The sequence below is a fragment of the Populus alba genome, chromosome 1 (genome assembly GCF_005239225.2).
Source record: "Populus alba chromosome 1, ASM523922v2, whole genome shotgun sequence".
In the NCBI taxonomy this organism is placed as follows: domain Eukaryota; kingdom Viridiplantae; phylum Streptophyta; class Magnoliopsida; order Malpighiales; family Salicaceae; genus Populus; species Populus alba.
This window is the reverse complement of record NC_133284.1, coordinates 46,750,167-46,765,697: the sequence shown is the minus strand read 5'-3', so window position 1 is coordinate 46,765,697 and position 15,531 is coordinate 46,750,167.

Genomic DNA, 15,531 nt, shown 5'->3' with positions numbered 1-15,531 from the left:
GTATATATTTTTGTATGACCAAGATGAGATTATAGGAAGGCCTTACCATCACCAACATGCAAATTATATTACCAAGGTACGGTTTCTGAAGCGGTCAAGGTGGTAAGATCAGGTGTGACGTGTTGATTGGCACCGGTATCTGGAAACCAATCAACAGAACCCGGTTGAGGAGAGATTGCGCTGCACCAGGTTGGCAGTAGGTTGTTGGCCATAACCTCGCTGCTGGAATTGAGGGCATGGGGGAGCTGTATGGCCGAAATTCTGACACAGTTGGCAGCGTGGATTCTGCCCCCTATTACGCTGCCAGAGCCTGCCTATTGTCACCGACAGGAGGAGTTTTGGAAGCTACGGTGATCAGGTCTGGAGCCAGCAAATCGATTACCTCTGTTGTTTGGACCTGGTTAGGACGCCAGCCACCGTTGAAGCGGCCCCTACTACGGCTAGAATTGCCAAAAGTCTGGCGCTATGCAACAAGAGCAGAAGATGGAATGCTGGGTGTGGGCAGCAGAGGAGCATGTATGGCAGCCGAAGATTTGTGAAGAAATTCATGTGTGAGGAGATGGCTGTGAAGATCTGCATATGATAAAGGTTCAGCTTTGGTAATAAGACTGGTAACTAAGTCTTTAAACTCTCCTTGAAGACCACGAAACACATATAAATTGAAATCTTCAAGTGAAACTGGCCGACCAGCAGCGGCCAATTCATCAAATAAGGCCTTCGCTTTTTTGCATAAATTGAGTTACTGATTCATCACCTATCGAGATCCTGAAGAATGAGCGTGAAGTTGCATAATACGAGAGTTGGAGGTGGAAGCGAGAGCTCGCTCAAGAGTGCCCCAAGCTGAACAAGAACTTTGACAGCCAACAACAAGATGCAAAACTTCCATAGATAGGGAGGAAAGAAGAGCACTTAGAATGAGTAGGTCCTGTTGTTTCCAGGTTTGAAAAAGCGGATTTACCTGAAGAGAGATACCATCATGGGCAAGAACATGTGTTGATGGACATGTGTAGGAGCCATCAACAAAACCAAAAACTCCTTGGCCTAAGAGATAAGGCAGCATTTGCATACGCCAATATAAATAATTGGTGTTTGTTAATTTGAGGGAGATGACTTGATGAGTATGAGAAAGGGAGATAATGCTTGCGGCAGTAGAGGCAGCAAACGTGGGCTGCAAGAGGAGGCATTCACCAGCCATGGCAGAGGAGAATCCAGGCGGTGACGTAGTAGAGGAAAGCAGAGGAGGCACTGCAAGAGAAGAGGGCTGCACTGTCGGAGAAGAAGAAAGCTGGACTGCTGGTGCTGCAGAATTTGAAGATGTATGTGGTGGCTGTTCCATTGAAGAAGGGAGGTTGGGAGGCTGTGAGAAAATTAGGTTTAATTTATTTTAGGGTTTTATAGCTCTGATAGCAAGTTGAGAATAATGGAATGTGTTAGGTTGTGCCTTAGCTAGCCTTCCTATTTATATAGAGGCAGTAGAAGACTGCAGTAACTGTAAAGATTACAATATCCTATATTAGAATCCTATTCTGATAGATACATGAGTAACTGTAATGATTACAATATCCTATATTAGAATCTTATTCTATAATACACACCAAAAAAAAAAAAAGTTTTCCGCTTGGAATATACCGACGGACTAAATCCGTCGGTAAAAGTGTCGGTGATATTTCATACCGACCGAATATTTCCATCTGTAAATTCGTCGGTAAGTTTATACCGACGGATTATTTCCGTCGGTGAATATGTCGGTGATGGGATGGAATACCGACCAAATCTGTCCGTCTGAATATTCGTCGGTGATGGTGGCAGACACTGTCCAATGCCGACGGAGTCATTCCGTCGATAAATCCCTGTGTAATTATTTTTTAATTTTTTTAATTATTTAGAAAAAATAATATAAATTAATGGTAATACAAACCAATTATGCAAATAAAATTTATATTAAGCAACAAAAAACTCAAAAGTTAAATAATATTCATTACAAAATGAATGTGTTTCAAAAAAACATTAAATCAAATTTTAAATGTAAATAATGTTTATTAAAAATTAATATAAAGGTGGAGGAGGAGGAGGAGGAGGCTAGGGGTTAGGCGGCCAAAAAGGATTAGGCGCACATGTTCCACCTTGTGTCATGTTCATGACCATTTGACGAAGCTCTTCATAGGCCACTCTTTGTTGTTCAGACTCTGCTTTGTGTTGTTCGTTTGCCAATCTTTGCTCTTCTTTGAGTTGTGTGTACGCCTCTGATAGGTGGTCGCACCTTTGCTGCAAGGCCACGAACTCCTTAGATTGGGAGCTCAATACAGATTGGGAGCTCCCAATGGTTGAAGCAGTACCGGTCGACCGCAAGTTGGCGGCGGTAGTGTTGGAGAGCCCGTAAACCCGATTTTTATCGGGTCCACCTGACGATCCAGCCTCCATCCACAAATCCGGATCGAATTCCAGATGGGTTGAAGGATCGTCCCCGTATCTCTCCCTCAACCGATTATTATAGGTCTCCTGAAAAAAAAATCATCATATTCAATTCAATAAACATAATAATAACTTACAAAATAAAATGGTTGAACAAACATACCACAAACTGTTGAGCATGGTTGTCAACGAACTGTTGCGTCCCCTTTTGGCGGTCATGACTCCGCACGTGCGTCTCCACAAACAGCTCCATAGGGCTCGACTCACATCCAAGAGACGTAGCCTATAATGAAAAAAAATTATTAACAACAAATTAATTGAACGATATATTTCACTTAAATTAATCTTACCATCCGTTTCGCATGTGCAACAAACGGAACGGAGACGCCGGCGTGCATTGTCACCGAGCCATGAATTGGCCGATTCCGGTTGCCAGCACCGGACTGTGAGCGTCGAGTGAACCGCTCAGACGTCACGTGTTGAAGATAGTGCGGCCATATATCTTCCGGGATGTATATCGGTTTGAAATCCCTCCAAACCGCAACATCGTTCCAGCCTTGGAACCCCTTATCCTTGCTGTTTTTTTTTTATCTTTTTTCTGGGTTTCATACCAAAAATCACGCACGAAAAAATTATATTTCAAAACATAAATAATTATGTTAAAAAAAAGTCGTATTAGTTTTCGATGTTACCTTAATTGCCGCGTGATTTTCCACACCCTCCTCACAACAGTGTCATGTTCATCGTCCCAGCTGAATCGATGTTGTGTATAAAAAAATAATTTTTTAAAATGTTAATAATTTATTTACAATTATAACTAGAATTTATTAGAAATAAGCTGAAAATTATATATTAACACGAACCTCAAATCTACGAAACCATGCATTGATTTGAGGCATCCATTCAGGATGCCTGGATATCTGACTCCATTGAAACAATGGACTCTCCATCGACGCTTTAAATGCCAATGATATTACTCGGGTGACCTCAATGTTTGTGAACCTGAAAAGAAATGAAATTAATGAAATAGTGATTACTTCATAAATTATGTTTTAAATTTGTTTTTTTTTATATAAAAAAAACTAAAACCTTAACAAACTTACATTGAAAGATCGTCCTTCCACTGTGCCTCGTACTTGCGGGTAAATTGATTCCGTTGTGAAGGCACGCCGCTTCTGCGATGTGAAACATCACTGGAAGAGGCAACATTGGTTGACGACGCAGGTGGTGTAGGTGCCTCTCAAGAAGAGGCACCTAAAAAAACATCAGCATCGCTGCTAGACGAACTTGATTCGACTGGACGTGAACGACTAGCTCTGGTTGTCATTTTGCGCATCTAAACAATTTTATATAAATAATTGTATAATAAAAATCAAAAGTTAAAAAAAATCGGCAGCACCTCCCCTATACTGGATACTACCCAAATCCACAAACTTGCAAATATTAACAATAGCCACAACCAATTGACCCAATCTATACTAATTATTCCAACATATTCAACTATTAATCCTAAGATAAATTCAACGTTAACAATTACAATTCACAAATTATTCAATAATTATGTCAATACAACAAAACTATAAATTCAAAATAAATTGAAACAATTAAACACAAATCATCAAGTTAGAGTAAAATTAATAATTCTTCCAACATATTCAATTATTAAATCTAAGATAAATTCAACATTAACAATATTAATTCAACAGATTATTAAATAATTATGGCAATACAACAATAAAATATATTCAATAAAATAAAAAATAATTATAGCCTAACAATTAAAATCAATCGAAACAATTAAACACAAATCATGCAATAATATATAAAAACAAATACTAATTATTCCAACATATCCAATTATTAATTCTAAGGTAAATTCAACATTAACAATTATAATTCAACAAATTAATCAATAATTCTATATGGCAATACAACAATAAATTATATTCAATAAATTAAAAAAAAAATATAGACTAACAATTAAAATCAATGAAAATAATTAAACACAAATCATGCAATAATAGAGTAAAATTAATAATTATTCTAACATATTCAATTACTAATTCTAAGTTAAATTCAACTTTAACAATAAAATATTCAATAAATTAACTAATATGTTATTATGACAACAAAACAATAAAAAATATTCAAAAAATTCAAAAAAACAAAAAACCTACATCAAGAAAAGGAACGAAATATACATACCTTAAAAATGTGACAAATTCAAAACTTTATCTACATTAAAAAAAAAAACACCAAAACAACAAAATAACAAAAATAAAAACAACTAAAAATAAATTAAAAGTAAATAAAATAAATTGGAAAAAAAACACATACCTTTTAAATATGAGGAAGATTCACAACACTAAATCTTGCTAGAGATTGAAGGTGAAATTCTTGAAGGATTGAGGGCAAAAAAATCAAAAATTTGAGGTGCAAAACGAAGGAGAAGAGAAAGAGAAAGCAGCGTGGGGAGAAGAAGAAAAAAATGAGGCGAAGCGGCATAGAAATATGGCGGGTTGGCATAGAAATGACATAGAAAACAAGTATGTACGTACATGGATGTGACGTATAAAAGAAAACATGATCCTTCCGTATGTGCCTATTATAACGACAAATACAAAAACTTAAATGTTTATAGCTGTGTTTTAAAAGTATTTTTTAAAAAATATATATATACACACACTATATTAAAAAGTAAGGGAAAAATAATGGACATTTACTAAGAACATAAATTCATTGTATTGTAAATGATATTGTAGATATAGAATGTCTATATTATAACCAACACTGTAATACTTGTGAGAAATGTTGTTTTTTTATATTTATAAATTAGAAAGGGTTGCTGGGTTGTTGTAGGAGTACCCAATGATGTTGGAAAAGTGGAGAAATTAATTACCTGTTGCGATATATACCAGCTGGAATCTTTGTAATAAACCCTTGTCGGCTTGGAGAGATAGAAATGAAAAGAAATCAAATCTAATTAGCTAAAGGTCATTCTCACCAATTTAAGAATCTGTCCTTCTCCTGTACCCAACATGTTTGTGATGCTTCAGCCTCCACATGTTTCTGATGCTTCAGCCTCCGCGTGGACTTCTTCAGTGTTGCCGAGTTAAAACATTTTACATTCACAAAGTATTTTTCTGAAAAATAACGAGACCATTTTTTGTAATACATGCACAACCCACGCGTCATTTTTTATAATCTAGCTGTAATTGTCATGCTAGAAAAATTTAAAATGATATATTTTTTATAAATATTAAAAAATATATATATTAGATTGATTCAGATTAACTCAAATTAACTTATCAAATTTATGTTTTCAAGTTCATGAGATCATGACAACCCCATAAAAAAATAAATAAGAAAAAAAATAATACTCAACTCTTAATTAGTTCAATATTTAATAATGAAATTGAAAACAAAAATCAATAAAAAAAAACAATTTGAATAAACCTGAATTAACATATCAAACTTGGATCATGAGACAAGATAATCCTATAAAAAAAAAATCGAGAAATATTATAAAAGATCAATCCTCAATAAAGAAAGAATGATGTAAATGAAAAAAGAAATTCAATTAAAAAAAAAAGTTAAATCCAAGATACATGTTATGAGATCGTGATAACCTTATAAAAAACAAATAAAAAATTAATTATGAATCTCAATTTCTAATTAATTCAATGCTGGAAAATAAAATATCAATTAAAAAAAATAATCCGAATCAATCCGAATTAACCTTCCAAACTTGTATCACAAGTTAGGATAACTCCACACAAATTATAAAATTTAATTACAATTAACCAAATATTGAAGGAGAAACTAGAAAAAATATTCAATTAAAAAGAAAAAAAAAAAACAAGTTAATTAAATTAATCTGCAAAACTCATGACTTGGGTCATGAAAATAGAATAATCCTATATAAAAAAATAAAAAAAAAATAATTTATAATAAATTTAATATTAAAAAATAAAAATAAAATTATATTAAAAAAAATCATTATTTCAATTAACAGTGTTATTAAAGTACACTATATGAGTGGCTCAAATGCCTCTATATGTGCCTGCCTCCTTATCTTTTAAAATTTTCAACATCTTGCAACCTGCAACTAGGAGAACCAAAGAAAATACCAGGTGAAGACTCATACTACTACTATTATTATCTTGATTTATATATAAAAAAATCAAATATATTAAGATATTGTGTTTTTTAATTAGCCAAGCAAATTAAATGGTATTTCACTTTAAAAAAATTTAAGTAAAAAATTATTCATTTAAAATAGTGATTCACCCAAATCAATATCTCTTTACAAATCTGAAAAATTGTTTTTATTTTTTTTCAGACAATATATATTCATGAATAGAATTAGTGGAATTTTATTTATAATATAGGTATATTTTACACTAGATTAAAAGTAGAATTTAATCATTTTGAAAAGAAAAATTTTATTGGAATTTAATCTTTAAAATAAATTTTTTTACATAGAATATTATTATGATTTTAAATAAAAATTATGTGTAATTAACAAAATTAAAAAAAATTATTGACATGGAAAAACCGATAACTCTTGAAAAAGAAATAAATCTTTTATAATGATTGTAAAAAGTTAAAATTGAATTCAAATATGACGGGTCGGCAGAGAAATGACATAGAAAACAAGTATGTGCGTACATGGATGTGATGTATAAAAGAAAACATGATCCTTCCGTGCCTATTATAACGACAAATACAAAAACTTAATTGTTTTATAGTTGTGTTTTAAAAGTATTTTTTAAAAAATTTAATTTAATTATTTTTATTATTTTTCTTTTAAGTTACTTTTATATGTATATATATACACACTATATTAAAAAGCAAGGGAAAAATAATGGGCATTTACTACGGATCTAAATTCATTGTACTGTGAACAATATTATAGATATAAAATATTTGCATTATAGATAATACTGTAATAATTGTTAGAAATGTTGTTTTTAATGTTTATAAATCAGAAAGGATTGCTGGGTTGTTGCATAAGGATCCAATGGCGTTGGAGAAGTGAAGAAATTAATTACCTGTTGCGATATTTTACCAACTGTAATCAACCCTTGTCGGTTTGGAGAGATAGAAATGAAAAGGAATCAAATCTAAGTAGCTAAAGGTCATTCTCACCAATTTAAGAATATGTCCTTCTCCTGTACCCAACATGTTTGTGATGCTTGAGCCTCCGCATGGACTTCTTCAGTTTTGCCGAGTGAAAACATTTTACATTCACAAAGTATTTTCTGAAAAATAACGAGACCATTTTTCATAATACATGCACAACCCACGTGTCAGGTTGCTTTTCATGGCTTTTAATTGTTGCTCTGCTTTTATATACACACACTATATTAAAAAGGGAGGGAAAAAATAATAGACATTTATTATGTACATAATCTCATTATACTTTAAACAATATTATAGACATAGAATATTTGTATTGTAGACGACACTATAATACTTATGAGAAACAATGTTTTTTATGTGTATAAGTCAAAAAAAAGTTGTTTTGTTATTGCATTAGGACCCATTGGTGTTGGGTCGACCTGCTGGCAGCAGGACCAAAAACTTTAATTTTTTTTTTATTTTTTACTTGTATATTGGAATTTTTTCATACTTATTTAAAAATAAAAAACAAAAAAATGAATATTATTTTATTTACTTTACTTGAAGGATAAAATCATGGATCTATTGCTGAAATATACTTGATTCAATTTTCGTAGACATGATCTTTTAGGAAAGTTTTTATTTCATGCGTTCGAGATTTTATATTTTTTTACATTATGCTCGATACTTATCTAATTACATATGTTATGGGCGTCACATCGCATTTTGTTTGAAGTATCCGACAGATAATCGTTCGAAAGGTTGTCAATTAATTGCTGATAATCCCACTAAAAGCAATTAATTGATGATAATCCCGCACTAAAAGCATAATCATGGGATAATCATGCATTGATTACGTGCTGCTCATATCATCATATCTCAGAAAGGAAATACTAAAGGTCTCTTGAAAAGGAAGATAGCTAGATAATTTATCTTATTGATGTGTGATGGTGTGCTGTAATTTCCAGGGGTGTTCATGGTTTTTCCATCTTGAATTATTACCAGCCTTTTTTTTTTTATGAACTTGAATTGAACCTAAACCTGGCAATCAAAGAATGTATTGGTTGGATTAACTTAGGTTAAAGTTTGGTTTTCAAGATAACGTTAATCCATTCCTAAAACTTAAAAATCAAATAGTTTTAAGCAATAAATTAAACTTAATTTAAAATATAATTATGGCATAAAAAATCGTTCATTTTCATTGAATAATTACTATATTCTCATTGGTTATTCATTCAAAATCTAGGAAGATATATATGTTAGTATACTAACTATGTCACTCGCAATTCATCGTTAGCCAAATAATTTTGTCTTTTTGCATGAAAAAAATGAACATCCAGGCATTTACAATGTCTATTTTTGGCACCAAGAAAAAATTATAATCACAAATTAAAAACTCTATGTATACACTTAATTAAATAATTGATAATCATTTGTGATAATAGACCAAGTTATGTTGAATAACTGTGTTTCTTGGAATCAAATTTTCATTGAATTGGATGATAATAATTAAAAAAAAAAAATAGACACAAAAGAAAGCGAGTCAAATTAATCTTCTTTTTGAATGCCAAAAAAATGTCCAAGTATCGATAATATATTTTGTATGAGAAAAAATTAATTTAATTATGAATTCAAAACCTATCACACATTTGACGATATTTTTTTATAAACGTATTGAGACAACAACATATTGTATCAATCTGGATAAACCCAATTTAATGAGCTAAATTTGTGACTTGAGTTAAGAGATTATGATAACAAAAAAAAAATCAAAATAAATTACGATGTTCAATTTCCAATAATCTTAACATTAAAGGATAAAATTAAAAGTAAAAAACATTCAATTCAAAACATAATAAAAAACAATTTGAATTAACATTAGTTATCCTACCAAACCAACAACCCATGTCTTTCACCATATTAGATTCAACAACTTTTTTTTCATATAATTATTTTTTATTTAATTTATACATTTTTCATTTAATTATACATCAACCAAGTACATGAGAATTTTTTTCATATCAAACAAAAATTTATTTCAATAGAGAATATAAAGGTGGTGTGTGGAATTAAAATAAAAAACTTCAAGCCCCGTGGGTCTTTTTTATTAATACTTGAAACAATGTATAAAAAGGATAAATCCTTCTTCTTTCTCTCTTTTCTGATTGGAATCTCTCTCGTTTTCAGTACGTTCTTTGCACGTTTAAAGTCAATAAACTGACATGTCGGGTTTAAATATCTAAGAGGTTTTCCATGAAAATTCTTTTTAGAAGCCGACGACGCTAGTGATGTGAATCATTCAACATAATAGCTTGTAGTCATTAAATTTGTGGCTCAAATGCCTCTATATTTGCCTGCCTCCTTATCTCTTAAATTTCAACATCTTGCAACCTGCAACTAGGAGAACCAAAGAAAATACCAGGTGAAGATCTATACGAGAATTATTAATCTTGTTTTTTAGAAAAAAAAAATGAATATTTCAATATATTATATTTACTAATTCAAAATGATATATATATTTTTTGTAAATATTGAGAAAAATATTATATTAGATTGACTCGGATTAACTGGGGTTAACTTGTCAAATTCATGTCCTGAGTCATAAGATTATAATAATCCCATAAAAAAAAATAACGCTCAACTCTTAATTAACTCAATGTTTAACGATGAAATTGAAAACAAAAGTCAATAAAATAAGAACAATTTGAATCAACTTGGATTAACCTGTCGAACTTGGATCATGAAACCAAAATAATCCTATAAAAAGCAAATCAAGAAATATTATAAAGATCAATTCTCAATTAAAAATGATGTAACTGAAAAAAAATTTATTTTAAAAAAAATAAATAAAATCCAAGATACATGTGATGAGATCGTGATAATCCTATAAAAAACAAATTAAAAAAAATAATTATGAATCTTAATTCCTAATTAATTCTAGAAAATAAAATAAAATAAATATCAATTAAAAAAAAATTATCTGAATCAACCCAAATTAACCTTCCAAACTTGTGTCACAAGTTAGAATAACTCCATACAAATTATGAAATTTAATTACAATTAATCCAATGTTGAAGGAGAAAAAAAAATTCAATTAAAAAAAATTAATTAAATTAATCTATAAAACTCATGACTTGGATCATGAGAATAGAATAACTCTATAGAAAAAAATAAAAAAACAATTAATTTATAATAAATATAATATTAAAAGAAAAAAATAGAATTATATTAAAAAAAAAATTATTATTTCAATTAACAGTGTTATTAAAATACATCGTTTTTTTTAGTTCTTGTTAATTATTATTATAAAATAATATGAACTTATAAATTTAGAAGATTTAATTAAGAAGTTTAACAAACCAAGGAGCTTAATTGAAGAAATATTAACATTCAGAACTGATTTAGCCGATAGGGCCGATCACCACAGACAACCCACAAACGCAAGGCAATCCCCACGACTTCCATCACCCTTTTCCCAGGTCATCTCCCACGAGACGCCATTGGAGGCGTGAAGATAGCCACCACCAACAGCCCTGTAGTGGCAGGACTCCTGGAATCCGAGACCCAGCAGGATACTAACACCGCAGCGAGCTTTATCCTCCTCCCAGGAAGGAAGAGGCGTGCTGGAAGACTACCACACAAGCCCCTATAAAAAGCTAACTAAGCAGCCATCGCAGGGGGGGGGGATCAAAGGAGAAAACAAGAGAGATCAAAGGAGAAAAGAGAGAGAAAGGAGAGAAAAAAAGGACTTGTAACAAGAGAACAATACGGGCAGAAAACCAAAAAAGAAAAGAAAAGAGGACACTGGAAACAGGACTGAGGGATATACAACTGGGAGGCGATCAGAGGAGAAGAAAAACACAGACAAAAAAGAAACAGAACACAGACGGAGAAAACAGAAGCACACAGGGCGGACGACGAATAGACAACCAAAGGAAAAAAAAAAAAAAAAAACAGGAGAATGGCAGAGAAGAAAGTGTCTGTTCGGCCAGCAACCTCAAGCTTTCCATCACCATCATTGTTGTAACCCATTTTTGGATCCCCATAAAAAATAAAATAAATAGCCAAAAGAGTTTAGAAAAAATAACAAAAGGCAGAAGCGCTCAGAAAACAGTCAGAAATTGGTCAAGGAATTTAAAAATACAAGGATTGATTTTTTGACAGAATATTCTTGAAGGATAAAAGCCCGATTGAGAAGGAAAATTTGAATTTTGAGGAGAAAAGCCCAAATTTGGATTTTTATGGACTTAATTGGATTTTTATTTGAATTTATAGAAGATTTGATTGCAAGAAAAATTGATTTTTAAGTCAATTTGGGCTTTAATTTGGAGAAATTTAAGTTCTGGGGCCAAAATATATTTTTTAGGAATTTATTGGGTCAAATCAGGGGCTTAATTGCATAAATATTGAAGTTTAAGGGCCAATTAGGGGTTTAATTGTGAAAACCGAAACCAAGGACCAATTTGGAAAAACCGGGTAAATAGAGGGGGCTGTTTTGCTTTGGATCAGGGGCCTAATTAAAGAAATTAAAAGTTTATTAATCAATTGAGAGCTAAATTGCATAAATCAGAGACCAAGGACCAAAGTGAAAAAAGCGGCCAACAAGAGGGGCGGGGACCGAGTCCGAAGGACTGATTTGAAGTTTGACCCATTTAAATGAAACGACGCGTTTTATCCAAAACGACGCCGTTTCATAAATAAAATAAAAAAAAAAGAGACCAGAACGGTGTCGTTTTGAACGACACTGTTCGTCTTCTTCCTTTCCCCCGCAGAAACAGAAACAGAGGCAAAATCATTTTTTTTGTTTTTTTTAAATCTTCCCGCGCCTCTCTCTCCTCGCCCCCACCACCTTTAGATATTGGCCGACCAGCCGTTACACCCGATGCTCCCCCACGGTTCTGCCCCTATAAATAGAGAAGAAAACCGAAAGAAAAGAGGACCCCGAGAGGAATAGAGAGAGAGAGACCCGAAGGGAGGAGAGAGAGAGAAAACCGCCTGACCCGCCGTCCGTAAGCCAAGCTGCCACCGCCAGCAAGCCGTCGTCTCCACCGTGCCAGGTACGCTCCCCCCCTGCACATTTTTTTCTTTTTGTTCATATATTTCGTCCCCTGCATGCAGAGGCGTTCTGCAAGCAGGGGACGGGGGGGAAAAATAATTCCCCCCTGTGTTGTTTTTTAATTCTTCTGGGCCAGATGGTGTCTGGCCCAGAACTATGTGGGCCGGGCCAGAGTGGTCTGGCCCGATCCGGTGGTCTGGGCCAGGTCCGGCCCAGATAGAGTTTAATAAGTTTGTTGGGCCGAGATCGGCCCAGTAACCGATGGGCCGAGATCGGCCCAATACCCGATGGGCCGAGATCGGCCCAGTACCCGTTGGGCCGAGATCGGCCCAACGATTGTTGGGCTGGGTCCGGCCCAGTTTAGTTTGGGCCGGCCCAACCCCTTTTAATATATATAAATATATTATATTATTATTATTATTATTATATATGTTATATATATAAAAAATATTTATATATAAAAAAATATTTCCAAAAAAATCTAAAAAATATTGTTGATTTTTCCGCATATTTTTATCAAAGTGGTTTAATAGTGGTTTGTATTTTTATACCGTAAAGATACAAAACCAGTGTTATAAATACCCGGTTTTCGTTAAAATATCAAAGATTTTCAGAATAAAAAATGTTTTTGCTTTCAAAAAAATTCTAAAAAGTCCCTAAAAAATGTTGTTGATTTTTCTGCATTATTTTTATCAAAGTGGATTAATATTGGGTTGTATTTTATACCGTAAGGATACAAACCCAGTATTAAAAATACCCGATTTTCGTCAAAGCATAAAAAATAATATTTTCCAAAAATTTGTTTTTGTTTTAAAATACGGCCTAGTCTCTCCAATATATATATTATAACATCACATTTTCACAACAAAGAAAATTTTCAAAACAATATATGTATTAGCATGCATTTTGGCTTTAATAACCAGTTTATTCAAGCCATGAGAACTAGGCCAATATTTCAAAAATTCTAAAAAATCTTTTTGTTTTCTTTTAGCATTTGGGAATACGAATTTATACGTAAAACGTATTCCTAAATATTATTAATAAAATTTTGGTATGAACGTTAGAACGTTTAGGATTTTTTTTACCCGATAAGATAAAGACCTCCTTACCGAGGATAATTTTTTTTGAACCCTAGACAGACCAACAACTAGGAAAACACAATAACACTTTAGTTTTTTTTTATCAGACAATAAAACAATGCAGCTTACCTTAGGTAAGGCGTATTTGGGGTGCTAATACCTTCCCTTTACGCAACCAGTCCCCGTGCCCAATCTCTGAGACCAGTTAGGGTTCCTAGTGACCAAAATACTAGGTGGCGACTCCAAAGAACCAAACCAAAATAAATAAAAAAATTCGCCAGTCGAACCCGTAATCGCAAATTGGAATTTTTTCGGGGTGCGACAATCATCTTCATCTTCAAGTGACAACTCCAGGTACGCCTTTCTTTCTGACCACTTTCTGCATTTCTAAATTGTTAAACAGTACGAAGATAAGGTAATATTAATTATCTTCGCACTGTACAGTGCACGCGTGAACCTGCTTTCTAAGCTGGTTACTGATCTGAACTAGTAACCAGATCAGGTAGACCTAGCTTGTCCAGATTATTATTAACAATACTTAAAAAATGTAGGGAAAGTAATCTAGTTTTTTCTACCTTTTTATTTTTGTTATACTAATATTATTTTTTTACATGTTTGGTTTTTTTTTTCTAAGATTTACTTCTATTTTTTAAAAACAAATTACATGTTTTTTTTAAATTATTTTTTGATGATTGTTTTTTTTAATATTGAAGTGATTTAGAATTTAGCTCTGTTATTTAAAAAAATAAAATATTATTGAATTGTTATAATGTTTTTCTATATGATTTTTTTCCCCTAAAATAGTCTTTTTTTTGGTTTTTTTTGTTTTCATATTAAGTTGGTTATAGCTTTAATTTTGAAGTTTTTTTTATATAAAAAAATATTGTAGATTGATACAGTATTTCACCCACATGGTTTTTGTTTTGCTACAATATTTTTTCACATGTTTTTTTTTTTCAAAATTCTCTTTGTTGAATTTTTTTATAAAAATATTTAGCTAGTTGAGAATTTAGCTTCAACTTTTCTCACATGTTTTTTTTCTTTATTTCTTTATTTTTTTTTGCTTTTTTGTTTTTCTCCCAAAAATTGTCTTCTTTTTTTGTGTTTTTTTAAGAATTATTTTTTTTTATTTTTTTTAATATTGAACTAGTTGAGAATTTAACTTTATAATTTTTTTTTAAAAAAAACAATGTTGATTGCTATAGTGTTTCTCCATATGGTTTTTTTTTCTTTCTAGAATTGTCTTTGTCAATTTTAGTTCTTTTCATATTGAGCTAGTTGATAATTTAGCTTTGAAGTTTTTTTCTTGGAAAAACACCTTGTGGATTGCTACAGTATTTCCCCACATAATTTTTTCTTGTTACAGTGTTTCCTCACATGTTTTTTTATTGATTGTTTTTTTCAAAATTGTCTTTGTCGATTTTTTTTTTCATACTAAACTGGTTGAAAATTTAGCTTTGTAGTTTTTTTCTTTAAAACATCGTTGATTGCTAAAGTGTTTCCCCACATTATTTTTTTTTATAATTTTTTTTCAAAATTGTCTTTATCGATTTTATTATTTTTAATATTGAGCTGGTTGAAAATTACAACTGTAGATTTTCTTATGAAATGCTATAGATTGCTATAGTGTTTTTCCTGCATAATTTTTTTTTCCTTGCATTTTTTTATGATTTTCTTCAAAATTATATTTATTGTTTTTTTTTTTTAATATGGAGTTGGTTGAGAATTATAATTGTATATTTCCTCATAAAACACTATAGATTACTACAGTGTTTTCCTATATTTTTTTTCCTTTTGTTTTTTTATGATTTGTTTTCAAAATTATCTTTGTCTATTTTATTTTTTTAATATTAAACTGAT